The sequence below is a fragment of the Eretmochelys imbricata genome, chromosome 9 (genome assembly GCF_965152235.1).
Source record: "Eretmochelys imbricata isolate rEreImb1 chromosome 9, rEreImb1.hap1, whole genome shotgun sequence".
Lineage (NCBI taxonomy): Eukaryota > Metazoa > Chordata > Testudines > Cheloniidae > Eretmochelys > Eretmochelys imbricata.
Genome location: NC_135580.1, coordinates 7889251 through 7909572, shown reverse-complemented (window position 1 = coordinate 7909572; position 20322 = coordinate 7889251). Strand labels below are relative to the sequence as shown.

Here is a 20322-nt window from a genome sequence, read left to right as displayed (position 1 = left end):
ACTTTACAAGGAGTCTTCAAGTTTTGTTTCACTGCTTGCTCACAGAGGCAGCAGGGAAAGCCACACCCAGGAACTAAAGCACATCACCAAGCTCTGCCATTTTTGGCCTGCCAACTCAACAGTCTCTCAAAACCAGTCTTACCCCCTGGTGCTCCTATTGCTAAGGGAAGTAATGGAGTCAGTGAAGGAGCAAAAGACTGAACATGCGCATACCCAACTGTAACAACTTCCCTCCCACGCTCCCTCAGATATACTGTATTAAAAAGGAATTACTGTGGGGAACTTCTATGACCTGTTTTATACAGGTGATAACACTAGATGGTCACAATGGTCCCTTGTGACCTTGGAATCTAAGGAATCAGTCATGCAGGATTTTTTTCAGCAGGGCTACTGACGGCCATGACTCCTTCAAACTGAGAACAGGCAAAGGGGGCGTGAAATTCTCCCCAGCCCAAGGGCTGAGCACTCTGACTTCAATGAAACCTTGGTCACTCACTGTTCCTTTGTCACTGTTGGGCAAGTTCTTTATAGTTCCCAGCTCCTAAAGAGCTCCTTTGGCCTGCTTCACATCACTGCAGTCATGAGGCCTTGTCAAGGCACCTATTATTATACTGCAATATAGTGTACAGGTCCCAGTTAGGGATCGGGGCCCCACCGAACTAGGCACCGTACACACAATAAGAAGATGGTTCCTGTTATGATTTCTCTGCCCTAGACAGACACTCAAGCATTAGAATAGCCCTTTCAATGATTGGAAAAGAAACCAGCTCAGGCCCTATGTCCCAGAGCTGGAGGTGGCAGACACACTCAGCTCCTGCTGGATTTGTGCTCAGTGAAGAGGGCACCCCCTTCCATGCCACCCCACCCAGGACTGAGTGTTGATCCAGCCCAGGGATGCAGAAGGAACAGGATTTGGAAATAAGCAAACTGACCTCAGAGGCCTGTCTAGCACCAAGATTTAACTAAACTACGCACGAGGCCCAGAAATCAAATTAAGCCAAAGACCCACAGTGGCCTCTCCCACCTGGATCTCTGCGAGCTGCAGAGTAACCATCTGGCTGTAGGACTCACCCTGCACAAGCTCCACAGACCTGTCAGTCTGGGGAGAAAACTGCAGGAGACACAGAGGCATTTCCACATTAATTAATTTTGCCCTGCCCAGCAGACACCTATGGCATCCACCCCCACAACAATGTTTAAAGAAGCCATCAAAGGAGCCATTCTCCAGGTCTCTGAAGGTTCAAAGCCACTTTCATGCCCTCTGGCTAGGGCAAAAGGAAACACCCCAACTAAAAATAAGCCCATCTCCCCACTCCTGTAATCCAAGCAGCTTCAACTCATTGGGGCAGAATGAGCTAGTCTACAAGGTCAACCACAAAGGTAGCAGATAAGCCTAAAGGGACCACACTGGGGGAATGAATGAAGGGCCTCTGGGTAAAAAACTCCCTACAGACAAATTCAGGAAACCTTGGACAAGCCAGCAGACATAAGAACATACCCAGGACTGAAAGCTGGGCTCCTGCTGAGGGAAAACTGGCTCAGAGAAGCTGCAACTGAAAGAAGATGGATATATATTAGGGTGGGCTAAGCACAATCCAAAGGTGGCTTTTAAGGTTCATCTGAATGGTGAGGGGTGGCCAACAAAAACAACAGAGCCTAGCCTACCGTGCTGCTCAGCTCCAGTTGGATCCAAGCAGCTGGGAGACGCCACAGCAATGTCAAAGATACGAACATAGGGATTAAGCACACGATACAGCACCCATCACTGTAGTACCTGGATGTCAACTCCCCTTGCAACGCTTGCTGACAGAAGAGAGAAGAAACTCACCAACGTACCAACTAACTATCCAACAGGAATTGCCAGCTTGATGATGTCAAGCAGAACAGAGCTCAGCTCCCATTGGAATGCTGAGGAAAAAGCAGGGACTAGCCAGTTAGATGGAAGGAAAGATCTACGGGGCCAATGGCAGTAGCTAACCCAGTGCTTACAACAAATCCGGTGTACTTCACATTCTTATTTAGTAGCTCGTTAATGAGCTCTCTATGGAATCTCTGCAGTTCTACGAATATCTTACTTCAGAGTAACAGCCGTGTTAGTCTGTATTCGCAAAAAGAAAAGGGGTACTTGTGGCACCTTAGAGACTAACCAATTTATTTGAGTTGCACGAAAGCTTATGCTCAAATAAATTGGTTAGTCTCTAAGGTGCCACAAGTACTCCTTTTCTTTTTGCAATATGTTACTGTTTTCCAGGCTGCCTGAGAACGTAACACGCTCTCTGTTCTCACCTGCAGGGGCTGGGACCTTACAGGGGTTAAAGCGAGAAGCAAGGGAAACATCAAAGCAAGGAGGTGCAAAGAGCTCTCCAGGGATATGGAGGGATACTGCAACAAAGGAGTTGACCCACACCACTGCCAGTACATGTAGTGTGGCAGGCAGGGATGAGAAGATCAATGAGCCCCTGTGTGTGCAATGTAGCAGGCAGGAGGAGGCCCTCCTTCCTTGGCCTTTGGAGGAGAGAAGCCCAGCCAGCTCCAGCTCTTTCTTAACAGCAGGCAAAGCTCCTGCCAAAAAAATGCTGATGTTGTGGAATGTGCTGGGTTAGCAGAACAGCTCATTCCTGGAAAAGCATCAACTCAGCGGGAGAGCAAAGAGAGGCAAAAAGGGAGAAGAGGGGATCTGAGCAACTCAACCTCCACACCTGGGGAACAAGGGAGTCACCACAAAACAATTCGCTCACCAGCAGCCCCTCCTCCTGGCCTCTCCGCACAACAGGCCCATCCCAGCACAGCCCCTTTGTTCTCAGACCATATTCCTGGACCAGTCAGCAGTGCAGCCTCCTCGCAGAGCAGAACTGGTCAGGCACAAAACCAGGCAGACACCTCCAATCACGTATGAGTCCTGGGCACACATTTGTTGGGAGGACAGTGACTATTCACTGGATTTATTCCCCCCCACCCCGTGAACAATCGGTATGTGTTTAACAACAGATCTGCCCAGGGAGGGGGAGGAGGCAACAAAATGGCCTCTGAGTGCACCCTGGCCTCATGTCACCGACCAAAGTTCCACCTAAGCTTCACAGCTGCGCGGCAGCCTATTAAGCACCACACAGGCGCTCAGGGCTGCAGCAGGGAGAAGCGCCTCTCTCCACCATGGCAGCTCCAGGGCTGGGGCCCCGGGATAGGCACCTCTCCCCTGGCCACAGCAGGTCTGGGCCGGGGCTAGGTTGTGGCCAGAGGAGGGGGAGGGGCGCTTCTTCCCCAACTACGGCAGATCCGGGGCTGGGCTGGGCCTAGGAGAGGCACCCCTCTCCCAGCCCCAACCCAGCCCCGGACCCGCCATGGCAAGGGGACAGGCACCCCTCCCCCGGCCCCAACCCAGTCCAGCCCAGGGAGAGGTGTCACCCTGCTGTAGCCCCGGGGCAGCCTGCACCCAAAGCCTCCCATCCCCAGCCCCTCCCCAGAGCCGGCACCTGTAGCCAGAGCCCTCACCCTCCATACCCCAACCCTCTGCCACAACCCTGAGCCCTCTCCCATCTCCATATGACACATGTGACACATCATCTCCATATCAGTGCACATAACAAAATTCTTTCCGCATATGTGTGGGAAAAATTAGAGGGAAAACTGTCACCAACCATCACATACTACCCTCACACTGCCCCATCCAACAGTGCAAGAGTACTGGGAAGGGCGGGGAGGGGGAAGCCCAAACATGAGACATTCGGGATGAAGGAGAAGACACAACCTTGCTAATCAGACTCTAGGCCAGAAGGTTCCAGTAGTCTCAGCACCTACGGCCTCCCACAGTGCAGCTGCCCAGAGGGGCTTGTAAAGCAAGGGCAGTGGGTGAGGTTGAGAGTTCTACTCATACACCTCTGAGGCCAGGATGAGGATGACTCCATATGGGATGCTGGGCTGGACAATGGCAGGCAGTGCACCCACTGATGGGGCACCTCCGCTTCCCACAGTGAGCAGAAGCCAGTGCTGCTTCCTTATGTGGGAGCAACTACAAAGCTCCATTCTTGGGCCTTGATGGCTAGCTATTTCCTTTGAAGCAGCATCTAAAGGACAAAGTCATGTTTCTCAGCCCTAGCAAACATAAATTTCACACAGGCTCTTTCCCAAACACATGACTTCAGATAAACAACTATGTTCCTTCTACACCCTGCTCCCATTTCCAATGAAATGCCCTGTAAGGACAGAGAGGGGCAGCTGTGGGGAGCGGCAGAATCCTGAGTCCTTTTCTCCACAGGCTCACAAAGTCTCCAGATGGCCTGTGGGACTATCAACAGCAACTTCTCTGCTGACCAGGGCACTCTGTGCCTACACAGACAGCCTCTGCAAAGCCAACAGGGGAGAAATAACAAGCACCAAATCACCTCCTTTTATAGTATGACAAAGCAACAGCCCCAGACAATGACAGACGGAACCACAAAAAAGTGGATATGCCCCTTTCCAAAAGTCGGGCCAGGGCAGCTGCGGATGATGGCTTAAGAAACAACTGGATAGTCACGGATCCGGGACTCTACATCCCAGCATATCTTTTGGTGGAAGGGAGGGCGAGCAGTTACACCAATTCCGCTGCTGGCTCTCGCTTTCCTCCCAGATGCAGGGGAGGAGAGCGAGAGCCAGCTTGAGAACTATTTCCAACCACAGAGGGAGCAATCACTGGACAACTCCTCTGCACCACAGCCAAGCAGGGAAGGAAGAAATCACACACATAGTACTGTATAGAGTGCCCACCAGACAAATGTCAGCAAACTGGGAACAATTCAGAGAAAAGCACCAAAAACAATGTGGCTGGAATGATCAGCCTGCAAGGAGACAGTTACAGAAATACACCTGTCTACTGGGGGAGGAGGAGGCATGGACAATAGGAACCGACAGACCAGACCAGACCAGACCACTGGACCAGCTAGCCTAGTCTCCTGACTCCAACAGTGGCCAGTACAGTCATTTCAGAGGAAGTTGAAAGAAATTCACAGAATGAATTCTGAATGGGACAGATCTTAAGAGCATTTTATACTAAATCCAGCCATTTCTCAGGCTCTTCCCCAGAGGCAGGACCCAGCACTAGAGCAATGCACCTACTGTAGGACAAGCATGGCCTCTCAGCAGGGCCACCATAACAAAGATTATTTTCCAGGCAAATCAAAGGGTATGTCTACACTACAAAATTAGGTCGATTTATAAAAGTCGATTTTTAGAAACCGATTTTATACAGTCGATTGCGTATGTCCACAGCAAGCATATTAAGTCGGCAGAGTGTGTCCTCACTACCGTGGCTAGCATCGACTTACAGAGCTGTGCACTGTGGGTAGCTATCCCACAGTCCCCGCTGCCCACTTGAATTCTGGGTTAAGCTCCCAATGCCTGATGGGGCAAAAATGTTGTCGTGGGTGATTTGGGGTACATGTAGTCAGGCCCCCCTCCCTCTGTGAAAGCAACAGCAGACAATCATTTCGTGCCTTTTTTCCTGGGTTACCCATGCAGACGCCATACCACAGCAAGCATGGAGACCGCTCAGCTCACCGTCACTGTATGTCTCCTGGGTGCTGCTGGCAGACGCAGTACTGCATTGCTGCATAGCAGCAGCTCCTTGCCTTCGCAGCAGATGGTGAAGTAGGACTGATAGCCATCATGCATCTCCTGGGTGCTCCTGGCAGACCTTGGTGAGGTTGATCAGGGGCGCCTGGACAGACATGGCTATCCTCCTCTTGGAGCACCGAATGGGACCCAGAGACTTCAAGTTAGTCTCTTCTTTAAGTTTCGTCTCATGGAGATTCAGTCCTGCCTGGAATATCATGCGAGCTGGAGGCTTCTGCCTCAGGCTGCTCTCCCAGCTGGCAGCACCATGAGGTCGCACCCACCTCAGCCTACCCCTTGCTCCCATGGCTCATGAAGCCTGGACAATAGTAAGGAGCAGTTCAACTATAGGCTGAGCAAGTGCAGAATGGTGGTAGAATGTGCCTTTGGACGTTTAAAAGCTCGCTGGCGCTGTCTGCTGACTACGTCAGAGCTCAGCGCAACCAAGATTCCCATTGTTACTGCTGCTTGCTGTGTGCTCCATAATATCTGTAAGAGTAATGGGGAGACGTTTATGGCAGGGTGGGAGATTGAGGCAAATCGCCTGGAGTCCAATTTTGAGCAGCCAGACACCAGGCGATTAGAGGAGCACAGCAAGATGTGCTGCACATCAGAGGGGCTTTGAAAACCAGTTTCATGACTGGCCAGGCTTCGGTGTGACAGTTGTGTATGTTTCTCCTTGATGCAAACCCACCCCCCTTTACTGATTTTAATTCCCTGTAAGCCAACCATCCTCCCCGCTTCAAAATAAAGTAATTATTGTTTTGAAACCATGCATTCTTTCTTTATTAATTAAAAACAAAAATAAGATAACGGACAAGGTAGCCCGGGTGGGGAGGGGGAGGAGGAAGGACAAAGCCACATTGATTTTTAGCGTGGCTACAATAAGCAAACTGTTTGAATGTCAGCCTTCTGTTGCTTTGGCCATCCTCTGGAGTGGAGTGGCTGGGTGCCCGGAGCCTCCCCCTACCCGCATTCTTGGGCGTCTGGGTGAGGAGGCTATGGAACACAGGGAGGAGGGCAGGCAGTTATACAGTGAATGCAGAGGGGGTCTGTGGTCTTGTTGACTTTCCTGCAGCTCCAACAGACACTTCATCATGTCCTTTTGCTCCCCCATTAGCCTCAGCATCACGTCCTGCCTCCGCTCTTCTTGCTCACTTAATTCTTTCCTGGCCTCTGCCACTGAATGCCTCCATGCATTAAGCTGTGCCCTATCAGTGAGGGAGGACTGCATGATCTCGGAAAACATGTCATCACGAGTGCGTTTTTTTTTGCCTTCTAATCTACGATAACCTCAGGGACGGAGATGATACGGGGAGCGTAGGAACATTCTACGCTCTACGATTCTGGGGGGACTATATGGTCACCTGTGCTGCTGAGTTCGCCACGTCTTCCAAACAGGAAATGAAATTCAAAAGTTCCCGGGGCTTTTCCTGTGTACCTGGCTAGTGCATCGGAGTTCAAAGTGCTGTCCAGAGCAGTCACAATGGAGCACTCTGGGATAGCTCTCGGAGGCCAATACCATCGATTTGTTTCCACACTATCCCAAATTCGACACAGCAAGATCGATTTTAGCACTACTCCCCTCGTTGGGAGGAGTGCAGAAGTTGATTTTAATAGCCCTTTAGGTCGACGGAACGGGGTTGGTTGCATGGACCCAGTCATTTTTAAATCAACCTAACGTGGCTAAATTCGACCTAACCCCTTAGTGTAAACCAGGCCAAAGTCTCTTGGTTTAGTCCTGCCTTCTGCACTACCCCCAGCGCCATGCAAACACCAGACCTGGGGGTCCAGGGAAGTGAAACAGAAGGGAAGGGGACACTGGTTTTGGCAACTGGAAGAACAAGAAAAGAAAGATAGATGCTCTGATTCCACCTAGTAAGAAAGAGGATGTGCTGGGACTGAACAGAGACCCAGGGAGCGAGCAAGTTACAGAACAAAACTAACACTGACCAGTCAAGTCAAGCACTCCCTCAAGGAGATGGCATACTGCTCCAAGCAGCAGCTTAGCCAAATGTGCAGGACAGGGAAAGTCCCAGCAGCCCCAGCCCTTCCCAGGCTGTTCTCAAAATTAAAAAGAAAAGGAGTACTTGTGGCACCTTAGAGACTAACCAATTTATTTGAGCATGAGCTTTCGTGAGCTAGCTGTAGCTCACGAAAGCTCATGCTCAAATAAATTGGTTAGTCTCTAAGGTGCCACAAGTACTCCTTTTCTTTTTGCGAATACAGACTAACACGGCTGTTACTCTGAAACCCCTCAAAATTAAAGTCATTCTGCTTTGGCTCCCTTGCTTCTCTTGGATCACTGTCACAACTGGCACAAATTGGTCCTCTTCTTGGCGGTCTCAGCAAATCTAGGTTGCCAGGCCCCAATCCTGTAGCGGTCTCTCCAGAGCAGGGTGAAGACACAGTGGAAGGTGGTAGGACTTGCCTTGCTTCTACCCAAGCTGCAGCTATTATGTGAATAAACAACAGAATACTGAGTTCTGTTGCAGTGTTGAAAAGTGGTTACACTAGCAGTTAGTTAAACCTTTTCCACCACCACTTCAGAGGGTCCCATTGCTGATAATTATGCTCAGCAACAGATCCACTTCCTGCCCCAGTGTATTTGCAGGATGGGCAGAGTTGTTATGTGACCCAGGACTTCCACTTCCCTCACTCTTAGCCGTATTGAAGCCATAATACAGCATTTGCATGGAATGTCTCTCCTTGCCCCGCAGTTAAGTCACGGGGAGCGCTTCATGACAACGCATTTGAGAGACTGGGAGATCCAGACAGGATCACATAGAAACACAGGCATGTGACTACTATGCACATCTCAACTCAGGTGCATATGAACTCCACATCTCAGGAAGAGCACACAAGCAGCAGGAAATTTCCCCATACTTAGCACAGCCCAAGGCATTGGCCACATGGAGGGTTGTGTCAGCTGGGGGGACTAGAAGATTCAAAAGGGCCCAGATTAAAGATATACGTGCATAAAAAGGCAGCTGAATTGGGTGACAAACACACCATGATTCTTGGGGGAGGGGGAGGTGGGAGAGAAGGTCCAGACAAACAAAATCCTATCAGCATACCAAAATAATCCACCTTTTGGCTCCAGTTAACATGAGAAATCTTATCCAAGAGGGCCCTTTGGGGAGAAAGTTGTATGTTTCTGAAAATGTATCTATAATGCAAGTCCCTCTACCATACTACAATGAAGGCATCTCCTGGCCTAGTCTGATTTCACTTGTGGGAATAGAGAGGTTGCATTAGGAAGGTCTAAGTAACACACGGATGAGTCAGCTACCACAATGACTAGCACCCTAATGAACTTCTCTGCACTCTCAAAGCTTTGCCAACAAACTGGTGATCACATCAAGTACCAAAGTCACACTTAGTGCAATATTTTGCACATCACCCCCAGCTATTTAATGACTCGGACACTGCAATGAACACAAAAGGGTAGACCAGAAGCTGCCCTGCAGGGTTCATTGTACATTAGGTACATGATGCTCTCCTCCCAAACAGCATAAGAATCTCCAACAGTGAACAGTTTGGTTTGCCCACGTATAGATTACCCACAGGACTCTTGAGTCACAGGTACAGTGACTTGCTACTAGCCTCCTAGAAATGAAAAGCTATTCAGGGGAAGACAGTGGAGTGTAGGTAGGAGAAAGAGGATATTATTAAGAAAAGGAATAACATAAGCTATCAGCGAGAACTCTGCCAGGAGAGAAACCTGCCAGGGAAATCATTTTCCTAGAAAAGAGGTGGGAATCCAACTGCTTCAGACATTTAAAACTAAACTGGGGCAAAACACTAGAAAAAGTGCATTAGAGAATAAAACTGCCCCAGTATCTGCAAGCCAGACTGGGGGTGCATCCAAACTAAGAAAAAAGTGTGTTTTGCCAACAGATAGTAACCAGTGCTTAATTTGTGCCAGGGCTGAGGCACCTCTAGGCTTGGCAGTTCATAGCCCCAGCATTGATGCTTGCCACATTAGTTATGAAAGTAAAAATACTGCTTGAGACCCGGCACCTCTTTCATTACAAATTAAGCACTGATGGTAATTAACGTGGTAAAGTTATGGATAAGGCAGTTGTACTTTTAACACACGTTAACAGGCAGAGATAAACACTAATAGTAAAAATAAAACATTTTTTCCCCTAGAGAAGACAAGGCCTAGATGAGCACACATCCACAGGCCTTTTTCACTGCTAGCTTCTGTGCTCTCTCCTCAGACCCTGGTACTCACTACAGAGCCGGAAAGGGTTGGATTTACAGCTGACACATCACAAGGGGCCAGTTTAGGAAAGAATTCCATCAGAAATCCTAGCAAAGTTCTTAGGACACCCACATTACTAACAACTCAGGAGGAACCCTGTCTGTACAATAAATCCCTCTGGAATTCACCCCATGAGGCTAGAATAAGACCTGGCCCTTTCTCAGCACATCCCAGCCAAGGATCTTAAAGCACGTTCTAAACACTAATCTCTAACCCAATAAAGTAGGTCAGTATTACCCCAATGTTACAGAGGGAGACTCTAAGGCACACAAAAGGGAAGTGTCTTGGCCAAAGTCAGTAAATTGGTGGCAATGCTAAGAACAAAATCCAGGGCACCTGACTCTTAGGCCTACACTTTCAGCACAAATGTCCTCTCCATTGTAATCCAAGCCTGTGACACAGCTCCCAGAATGCAATCCTGTTTGACTGGTCCTTAGACTCATCTCTGATGTAGACTAGTGTGTATGGCAGCAGCTGCTGGGCATCAGAGAACAGAGAAACCCAAACACAGCCTGTCTCATTCACACCCAGCACTCCGCATGAGTCACTGAGACAGCTGGCAACAAAGAGGGAGGTCATTCAGCAGATGCTCTTCTCAGCACTGCAAGGGCAGATCCAGAAGTCAGCTGAGAGGAAAGACTTTCCCAGACAGGGCTGCTGCTAGTTCTCTCCTAGCAGCTGCTCTCTATGGGGAAGCCTATGTCCCTACCCTGGGGGGCATGAGGAAGCCAGTTCCCTCCCAGGGATTTAAAGCTTAAGTGCAGTTCGGAGCCTGTAATGCCAAGGCCAACAAGCCTGATTCTTTCCTGCCAGTTCAGTCATTATTACGGGAATTCATTGTAGTTTTACTTACATCTTGGCCAGCAAGACAGGCAGAGCAGAGTGGGGACAACCAACTCAAAGCCCAGCCGGTATGACACACTGACTGAATGCTGCTCCCACTTGCCCTGGAGACTTGAGCCACGATGGGGCAGTCCTAGGGAATTTTTTCCCCCCAATCTAGAAAGTAACTGATATAAAATCATAATTGTTCCAACTCCAAACAATACTGCCTGTACAACTGTGAGCCCAGGGGAGAAGAGCCCGGCTCCAACTCTGTGCCTGCCAAAGCTACCAGAGCAACTTAACTGTGCTGGCCCATTGTAATTATCACAGTCACAACAGCACAAGGCTGGAGAGAGAGAAAAGCCAGACCAAGAGCCTCAGAGCAGCAGGAAGGAAGCTCAGGAAGATGCCAATATGTCTCGTCTACGAGTCACCAAAGCTCTTGTCTGCTTAGCCTGAGAGTCCTTTGAGGCAGGGATGGCGCACACAGTACAGAGCACCCTGGCGCACTCTATAAACAAGAATAATGACTGGGACCTCTCTTGTAGACGTGGTCAGAGGGAGTGGAAGGTTTTGCTATGGTGCCAAAATAGCTGAGAGATTGGCCCAACCTCCCAAAAATCAGATCTGCTCCAACTGCCTCAAAAATGTGTCGGGGAGAATTGATCTGAAAACTGTACTACGGACAGTAGCTTCCAACAAAGTCTTGTCTAACACCTCCCCCTCCCGAATGAAATGATGGGGTTCACATGCTCCATCTGAACAAGCAGCCATGAGGGCTGGGATCACATGATGTTGCAGCCAGAACCACCCCACTACAAACACTCCAGAAAACCACCAGCCAGGTAGCAAAGGTCATGGCAGCAGCCTCCAGCTAACAAACAAGAGGGTGGGAGGGGAAAGAGGAGGGAATCAATCGGAAACACCAAACAGGGTTCTGGCTGTCACCCTATCAGATAAGCCTCCACGCAGCCCAAACAGCATCCAGCGTGCACAGAGGACTGGGTAACACACAGGCAATGTCCACATCAGCAGATTGCACAGCATTCTACAAACCAAACTCACCCACGCCCAGCTGCCCTGCAGGGGCTTTCACAAAGAGTCAGGTAAAAGCAATGCCCTGGCCCAGGACACTGCTATGTTCTCTGGGATGTTTATATGGGACGCAGCCAAGGCTAGCTCACGGGCAGGGGCGGTGACGGATCAGCAGAATCGAACCGATTCTCTCATTCCAGGAGCTGCATAAACTGAAACATCCCATCAGCTGCAGTGGGGAGTCTGCATAGCCCTTTCCCACCACACCAGACAGAAAGTGTGAAAAATTGGGATGGGGGTGTGGGGTAACAGGCGCCTATATAAGAAAAAGACCCAAAAATCGGGACTGTCCCTATAAAATCAGGACATCTGGTCACCCTACACCGCCCCCAACAGCTACACAGGTGGCTTCCGCTAACCTACATCATAGAAGCCTCAGAAAGGACACAAGGAACTTTAACAATGTGCTCTGCATAGCTAAAGAGAAAGGCGTATGGCCTGACTGCCTAGAAAAAGGGGCTGGTTTTTGTGAGGAAGATGGAAACCAAGCACGACTGTGAAGAAAGAGCTGCTGAGGGACCCACACCGAGACTCCTTTTCGCACTCCCCTTCCCTCCTGGCTGAGCAATATCAAGCCAAGCTCTGCACATCAGCTTCCATAGCTCAAGAGGTCTCTGGGCCAGAATGCTGCAGCTCAAACACATTTGGTCCTGTCAGCCTCCTGGGGATCCACAAGACTGAGCAGAAGCTTGTTTCTTAGTGTTTGCACAGCCATGCCCAAGTCTCTGCGGAGGGAGAGCATGGCACCAGTTCAGCGATTGCCTAGTTCAGGAGAAGCCCTCATCGGAGACAGAGATTAGCCAGTCCTCTGGGCAGTGGACTGCAACAGGACGACAATACAGCTATTACAACAATATACGACAACAGTCACTGGACTGGACACTGCAATGGAGACGAATCACAGAGCTGCCCAATGAGATGAGAGTAGGTGGGGAATCCAAGGGCAAACAAGTCATGTACATGGGAGCTAAGCTTGAGGAGAGCGACTGGCAGGGGCTCAGCATCCTGAGCCATGAGCTACCACCATCTGCATCACCAACTCCAAGCCAGCCAACAACACTAATTCCCTGGCAATCCCACCCCCTTACTGCTCCCGGCAAAGGGGACACTAACATTGCCCCCAGGCAGCACCACCCAGACACATGGCTGAAAGGCAGCCAGGCTACAAAGGGAGCGAAGGGCCCTGTGCGGAATGGAGCTCTGCCAAGTTCAGAACAAGACTCTCAAACATTTATTTTAAATGGAAACCAGGAGACCGAACAATGGCTGCCATACTGTCATCATTAGCTCACTAATAGGACAAGAGGCAAAAGTAAACCAGAAAACCAACAGTATCATATTCTTCTAGTGAGCACTGGGGGAGGGCACTCACTGTCCTGACCACAGAAGCCAGAGATACCCCCCGACCAAAGTCTCACATGTTCCCTGGCAGGCTGCTACGTGCCTGAGGCCTATTTCCTTCACTCAAAGCACTAGAGCCTGCTGTCACTGAAAGCCAGTGGCAGACCACTGAGCTCAGAAAAGAGAGTCAGCGACTGAAGCCAATTTAATACTGAGTACAAAAAACACCCTTTCTGGCAGAACCATATGTCACAGATCCATAGGATTGGTGCTATGCCCTCAGCTTTGGAACAGTCTCTGGGAGGAATCCCTTCGATTCCAAGGGGTATCACTCTTCCTTCAGGGTGGGCCATGAGGCCTCACCACCTCCTAGACTGAACGTCTGGGGCTCCAGCCCTCCTGCTTCACCCTGTGAGCTCCGTCCAGAGAGTCCAGCTGAGACGGACCCTGGTAGAGACTTGTCCACCCTGTAGGGATTAACGCACTAGTATTTGCAGTGACGCTCAGTGTCAAAAACCGTCAGGTTTATCAGTCAGTTGGTCGCAGCCTGGGAAGTCCTTAGATGAGCACAGAGAACTGAAGGTAAAAGCATAGTCCAAGCCCATCCTGGTTAGCCCAGAGCCCAGCCAAGCTGTAATGAACTCCATGTTCAGGGTCTGTCTCTCTCTCTCTCACTCTGACCTCCAGGAGCAGTTCCCAGGTGAGAGGCCCGACTCTTTCCAACAGCCAACTCCGATTCCTCCACCTCACTCCTTCCCAGTTCTTTGTTCTCGAGCTGGGGGATTTTGCTCAGTTTCCCTGCTGAGCGGTGGGGAAACCCCTCTCCCTCTGGGCATCAGTTGCCAGGTGTCAATGTCCTGGTGACTGGATTTGCCATGGTCTTCTCAGATTTTCCACTCAGATGGGGTCAGCCTCAGTCAGTCCTTTTAAGGATCCATTCAGGCTCAGACAGATGACATTCATACCCATTTCAGAGTAACAGCCATGTTAGTCTGTATTTGCAAAAAGAAAAGGAGGACTTGTGGCACCTTAGAGACTAACCAATTTATTTGAACATAAGCTTTCGTGAGCTACAGCTCACTTCATCGGATGCATACTGTGGAAAATACAGAAGACGTTTCATACCCATGTCTCTCTCTCAGCCTGTCTGAGAGAAAACAGTCCTTTTTCCTCCACTACTGGGTAGGCATGTGAAATACAGGAGAAACTGAGGCACACATAGGTTTCACAAAAATTTACAGAAAATTCCCATTTCGCCACATCATAACCAAATAGGACCTTGTGATGGACAGCATACAGCAACTCAGGGAAACAAGGATGAAGGGCCATGTTTATGCAAGGGTTAAATCCAGTGGAATACATTTCAGCAGATGGGCTGAGAACCATGCTTGAAACCGTGACATTAACAACCAAGAGCAGGCAGCTCAGGCAGAGAACAAGGCTATGTTTGGCCATGATCACAGACAAAATGCCAGATCAAACATGCTGGAACTCAGCTCAGAGGCACCTAGAGATGGCTAGAGGACAGCAATTCCGTTTCACGACAAATTTTGAAGTCCCAAAACTGGTTTACGTTCCACACCAGAACAAAAACAAAACCTTCCAGACTTTTTCAGGAATCAGAATTGTGTCAAGAAGTCCGTGTTCAGCTTTTCAATTCATTGTTAGCTGCAACCAAGTTCAGTAAGGATTGTGAAGGTTTGTTATTTGTGTACTGTAGACAGGGCCCAATTTGGCTAGCTTGTCTTACAGAACACCTCTCCATGGCAAAGAAGCCCGGGTACGAGTGCCATCAAACATGGTGATCGGTAAGATGGTGCCAACCACAACATAGACAGGGCTGGACACCGACAGAGTCTAATAGCTGGGTTTGAGCAGGAGGGTGCAGCAATGTAGGCACATGCAATGCCATCCTGGAGTGAGTAGAGCAGCTAACCCTCCCCACACATATCTGTGACACCCCAGCCCTGGTGCTCTTGCTCTGCCTCCTCCCCACAACTTGGGAACAGGCTCCTGCAATAGCCACGACTAGGATCAACTCCAGTGTCTATGTGCCACACCCCACTGGGGAGAATGGTGTGGAAACTTGCCAGAAGAGCAGGGAGAGGCTGGCAGTCCCTAGCCATGTGCTCAGCAGCCTACAAGGCAGGAAGTGCAGCCGGTCAGTGGGTGCAGAGCCCAGCATTCAGACACCCAAGAAACATTGCAAATAACCATTCGCCCCGACTCAGGCAACTCCATCCCACCTGATCAGCAGGGAGACCTCTGTACCCTCACAGCTAAGTAGGACAGACTGCAATAGACGAGCGTACTGTGAACATGTCTCAGAGCTGAACACTGCCCTCCAAGGACCTCAAGCTTTCTGGTCAGCTTGAGAAGGAATAACCTGGTTGGGGGAGGGCCAGCCAACATGCTAGGCATCGGCCAACCACATCAATTCTGTCCTAGGAGCCAGGTGCTTTTTCACAAGGATTTCTAGGTTGAGTCAGACGAATTGTCCTAAACAGAGCTACACAGAGCACCCAACACTGCAGGCATCTACAATTCAACTAAACCGTTTGTCTTGTCCCCTTAGCCCTTCCTGTCTTTGCAGCAGCGGATTGGGGGACATCCAGGGAACAAGCAACCCTTCTCCTCAATTAGAATTTAACTGCTTAGGAAAGACTCAGCAACGGATTTGTGCTCAGCCCCTGAACACCATAGGGACAGCATACACCCTACCCCTCAGTATGAGTAAGGACACAGTTAGTGGGTCACTAGCTGGAGGAGGAGGAGAGGTGCAGGACAGGCATTGCCACTTACCCAGACTTACCACAAGGGAAATAAGTAAGCAAACAAATCACACAAGGTTTCCAAGCCTTGTAAGCTCACTTACATTGTCAACAGATTCTCTCTCACCCTCTCCCTGCATGCAATCCAGTCTGAGTGACAGCAGCACCTATCACCAGGAACAGGGCAAAGCCAAGAGCCTTCTGCAAACAAGAAAGTTACGCATACAAGAAAATATCATCTCAGGCTCCAAAGTGCTGGCACACTGTGAGGCAGCTCACCACTTCTTAGGGATTGACACTGCTTATTAAGTTTAGGATCCATTCCTTGTCTCCAAACACTCTCAACCAGGAAGACAGAGGCTCCTGGCACTGATTTCAGAAAGATCCCACAATAAAAATAAATCAGCCAGCCTCTCAGCAGACATCAACACATTTCCCCATGCACATGTGCGCGAGATGAGGTCGCCAAATACCAACAGCGTCCGACCCACAAGCTGGGAATTCCAGCAGGGCCTGCTTTGTTCTGTCTCCAGAAAGTTCTCCTAATCTCAGCCTTGAACCCATCTTTGGAAAGCTGAGTGATAATTAAACAGGCCTGGATTAGTTATCAGGCTGGTGATTAGTTGGATACCAATTTTCGCTTGCCAGCTGAGACCTGGAAATCACTCAGTACTGTTCAAAGGTTAAAGTTGGAATCAACTCCTGAATACAAGTGGGAGAAGCAAAAATCAATGGGAGAAGCAGCAGAAGCACCCCATCATCCCACTCCAAATCACTTGTGTCCCTTAAGTGATGCAGCACAAAAGGGCATGGGGGCTAGTTTGTCTTATCACTGCCAAAAAAGGGGAGATCACAGAGGTCCAGAGACTGCAATGGAATGGAACAGAAGAGTTGGCAAGGCACAATGGAGACAAGCAAAACAACCAATCGCTCAGACCAACCACTTCCTTAAGCACAAGAGGAGTTATGAGAAAAAGAAGCAGACTAAGGGGAAAAATTAAAACTTTCAGGCAGCTAAGGATTTAGGGAGAGGAGAGAAGAGGGAAACCCTTGAGCCAGTTGCTAACAGTTTGCCCACACACAGAAATTGCATGAGTTTAAAAGACCACTTAAATTAAACCAGAGCAAGGACTACATGGACATGCTTCTATTGGTTTAAAACTGGTTATATTGGTTACAGGTAAAATCTAAACCAATAAAAACCTGGTTTAAATTGATTTGAGAGAGCAGCCACGAGCAGAGTTGCACCAGGTTAATTTAAACTGGCTTAAAAATCACACCTTTAGTTTAACCCTTGCAACTGTATCATAGCACAGACTGCAGAGAAGACCTGCATTTGTGATGCACAAAGCAAGACACCATTTCACTATGACAACTTGGGGGAGCCTTTTCACACATTACTGAGATCCATACCCTTACTGAATAACCATGCAAGCTACAATGGGGCTTCAGGAGGTGTGGTGTTTGTGATGTCCTTGCACGGGTACCCTGATTTTTTAGAGGTTTTTTTTTTTTTTAAATTACTGTATCAACTGAGATCGGGGCCCATTGGGTGAAGCACTGCACACACACACAAACACACACACGTAAGAGTCCCTGCCCTGAGGATCTTACAATCTCAAGAGACAAGACAAACAAAGGATGGGAGGCAGTATTATAATGGCTGGTTTACAGATGAGGAACTGAGGCACGGAAAGATTAAGTGACTTACCCAAGGGGACTTTACTGCCATTTGTAGCTGTCACATCTCAGTCCAGCAACAGACTCCTGCTTCGTGGGTGGGTAATAAACACATTTCCCCATGAGGACTAGCTCAGGAAACCTTGCAACCTCTCTGTTTAACCCTCCCCTCTTCCAAATTTGCAAGATTAATTATTCTTGGGTTTCTTTCTTTCTTTTCCCACAGAAGATACCGTTCTGGGATTCGCTTATTCCAAGGCTGGGTACCCTGCACTTTGGCTAGCATTAACTGCTGATCAGCCCTGCAACTCCGCACTCAGTAAGGAGAATCTTGGTTCACATTTCCAAGGAGATGAAAACTCTGAATCAGCCTCCCTGCAATCCTGATACTCAGGGCAAACAGATGTTACCAAGATAAATAAAAGAAAGGAAAATCCCACACGCTAAGGCATGGTCTACAGTTAAATGTTAGGCTGGCATAGCTAAAAGTTCACACCCCGGAGCACTGTAGCTGTGCTGACCTAACCCGCAGGGTAGACATGACCAGATCAATGGAAGAATTCTTCTATCAACCCACCTACTGTTGCTCAGAAAGGTGGATTATCTACAGTGACGGAAAAGCGCCTTCAGCGCCGTAGCAAGTGTCTACCCTAACACACTAAAGTGCCATAGCTGTGCTGCCCTAGTGCTCACAGAGAAGACATGGCCTAAGCCAGTGGCTGCACTGCTGCTTTGGGATGTGGAGAGCTGAACGGAGCTCCCAAGGGAACGCCATGCCAGAGCTGTCCTGCCTGGAGAAAGGTGGAAAAGACGGAATTCACCAGGCCTGGGCTAAGGGCAGAGGAGGAAAGGGGAAATTGTTAGGCCTGTATTAGCAGGTAAATCTGGCTGACTCTGGGGAGAGTGAAATGCATCCATCCCTGGCAGACAGCTTGCAGAGAACTCACCCTCATTCCCCAGGAGTTCTGTCTCCTTAGAACCAGGGCCAAGGCCCATCCCAGCTGGAGGCTTCTCCTTTCTGTTTTACCAGCTGCCACTGAACCTTCAGGCTCCAACATTCCCTCTGCCTCATAAAGAAGTAGTTTCTAGAAGTTCTCCCACTGTCAGAACCAGGCTGGCTTAGGAGACTCACTCCACACAAGCCATGTTCCTCCTTGCAGGTGCTGGGGGAAGAGGCAACCTGGGGAAAAGGGGCAGATTGTCTGGCAAAGAGTAATAAGTGCACATGAATACCACCCCTTTCTATCTCAATCACACAGCAATTCTTTTCAGTCATTCACATGGCACTGCAAGTGTCCATGCCCTTCTACAAATCATTACAATCTCTCCTCTCCATGCATCTTACTAAGATGGAGATACAAGATCCGAGTAGGTACCTGCCAGCCCACCTCCCCGTGGGTCAGTTGAAAGTTATTCCCTCCTGTATACTATTTAGAAGTTACCAAAACATCTCATGTGACAGGGTCCCCGCCCCTTCCTTGGGAACAATTCCACAGCTGGATCAGTCTTACTGTCTCCCTCCAACCCTCAGATTGTTCTCCTTACACTTCCCTGAACGAGCAGGTACCCAGAACTAAACGCAGCATTCCAGATGGGTTCTCCCCAGAGTCAGGCAGAGAGAGACTCTCCCCTCCCTGCTCCAGAACTTGAGGCCTCTGTGTCTGCAGCCTTAATTAGATGATTTATTCAGCAGCATAGAAGTACGTGGAACCAAAACAAAACCACACTGACCAGCGTTTTACCCCATATCACACTGCAGACTCCTGTCTGATTTGCTGCCCACCCCCTCAGTCTCTCTCATCCACTCCCACACTGCAGATTTCTTCCACCCAAAGAGGATCCAGGTTTAGGGTTATTCCCTTCCCCCATTGAATGAGCTGCATTTGTCCAAGATGATCCTTGTTTTATTATTTGCAGCCCATTTCTAGTCTCACTGGGTCTCTCTGTATCATTTCTCTGTCTTCACTGGTATCTGCAGCTCTTCCCTGTTTTGGTTCATCTGCAAATTTCACTGATCTGCCATACGCCTCCTCTTCTGGATCATTAGTGAAGCTATGAAATAAGACCAGGCCTAACACAGGTCCCTGCAGCTTCCACCAGACCCCCTGGCCACAACTTGAGACATTGCGATGTATTACTACTCTTGGTTGACAAATGCAGACAGACACTTTTCCACCTCTATGGCAGTGGTGCAGTCAAGAGTTCCAATTCATTTTGAGATCAATATTTCAAAGGATCCCAAAGCATTTATTTACAAACAATATGCATAGAGAATTCATTTCACCCACCACTGAAATGCAGCCTCCTCTGAAGGGAAGGCAGCAGCAGTTTGGCAGTACCCAACAACGGGATACAACAATTTAGGCACAGAATATGTAGTGCAAACAACTGAAATTCCAGAGAGAAGGTAGGGCAGGAAGATGTACTTAACTCAACTGGAATTTGGACAAAAGGTAATACCCACTCATTTCAGGACCATGAATAGGCTCAACATTGGTTCTAAGTCTAAACTAAAAGCGGTCATCTCCAGACCTAACACCAGACTGGGGCATTTGGGTCAAAACAGACTCAGCAGAGAAAGTACCCCCTAATGACTCCCACACACAGCTTTCTGCAGCACTCAGAATTATCTGAAAGACTCTCATCCAAGCAGTAACCAGGCCCAGCCCTGTTTAATTTATGAGACTGAACAAGGTCACAGCCTGAGGCAGTCTTTGGCTGTAGTAGAAAGGAGCTAGGAGGAGTGTGAAACTA

The 20322-nt window shown here is 49.1% G+C and overlaps 1 protein-coding gene across 1 annotated transcript in view; it reads right to left on the bottom strand.

The window, feature by feature from the left end:
- DVL3 (dishevelled segment polarity protein 3) overlaps nucleotides 1-20322 on the bottom strand; it is a 45556-nt gene that overhangs the window by 24488 nt on the left and 746 nt on the right. The gene's annotated exons all lie outside the window — the stretch shown is intronic.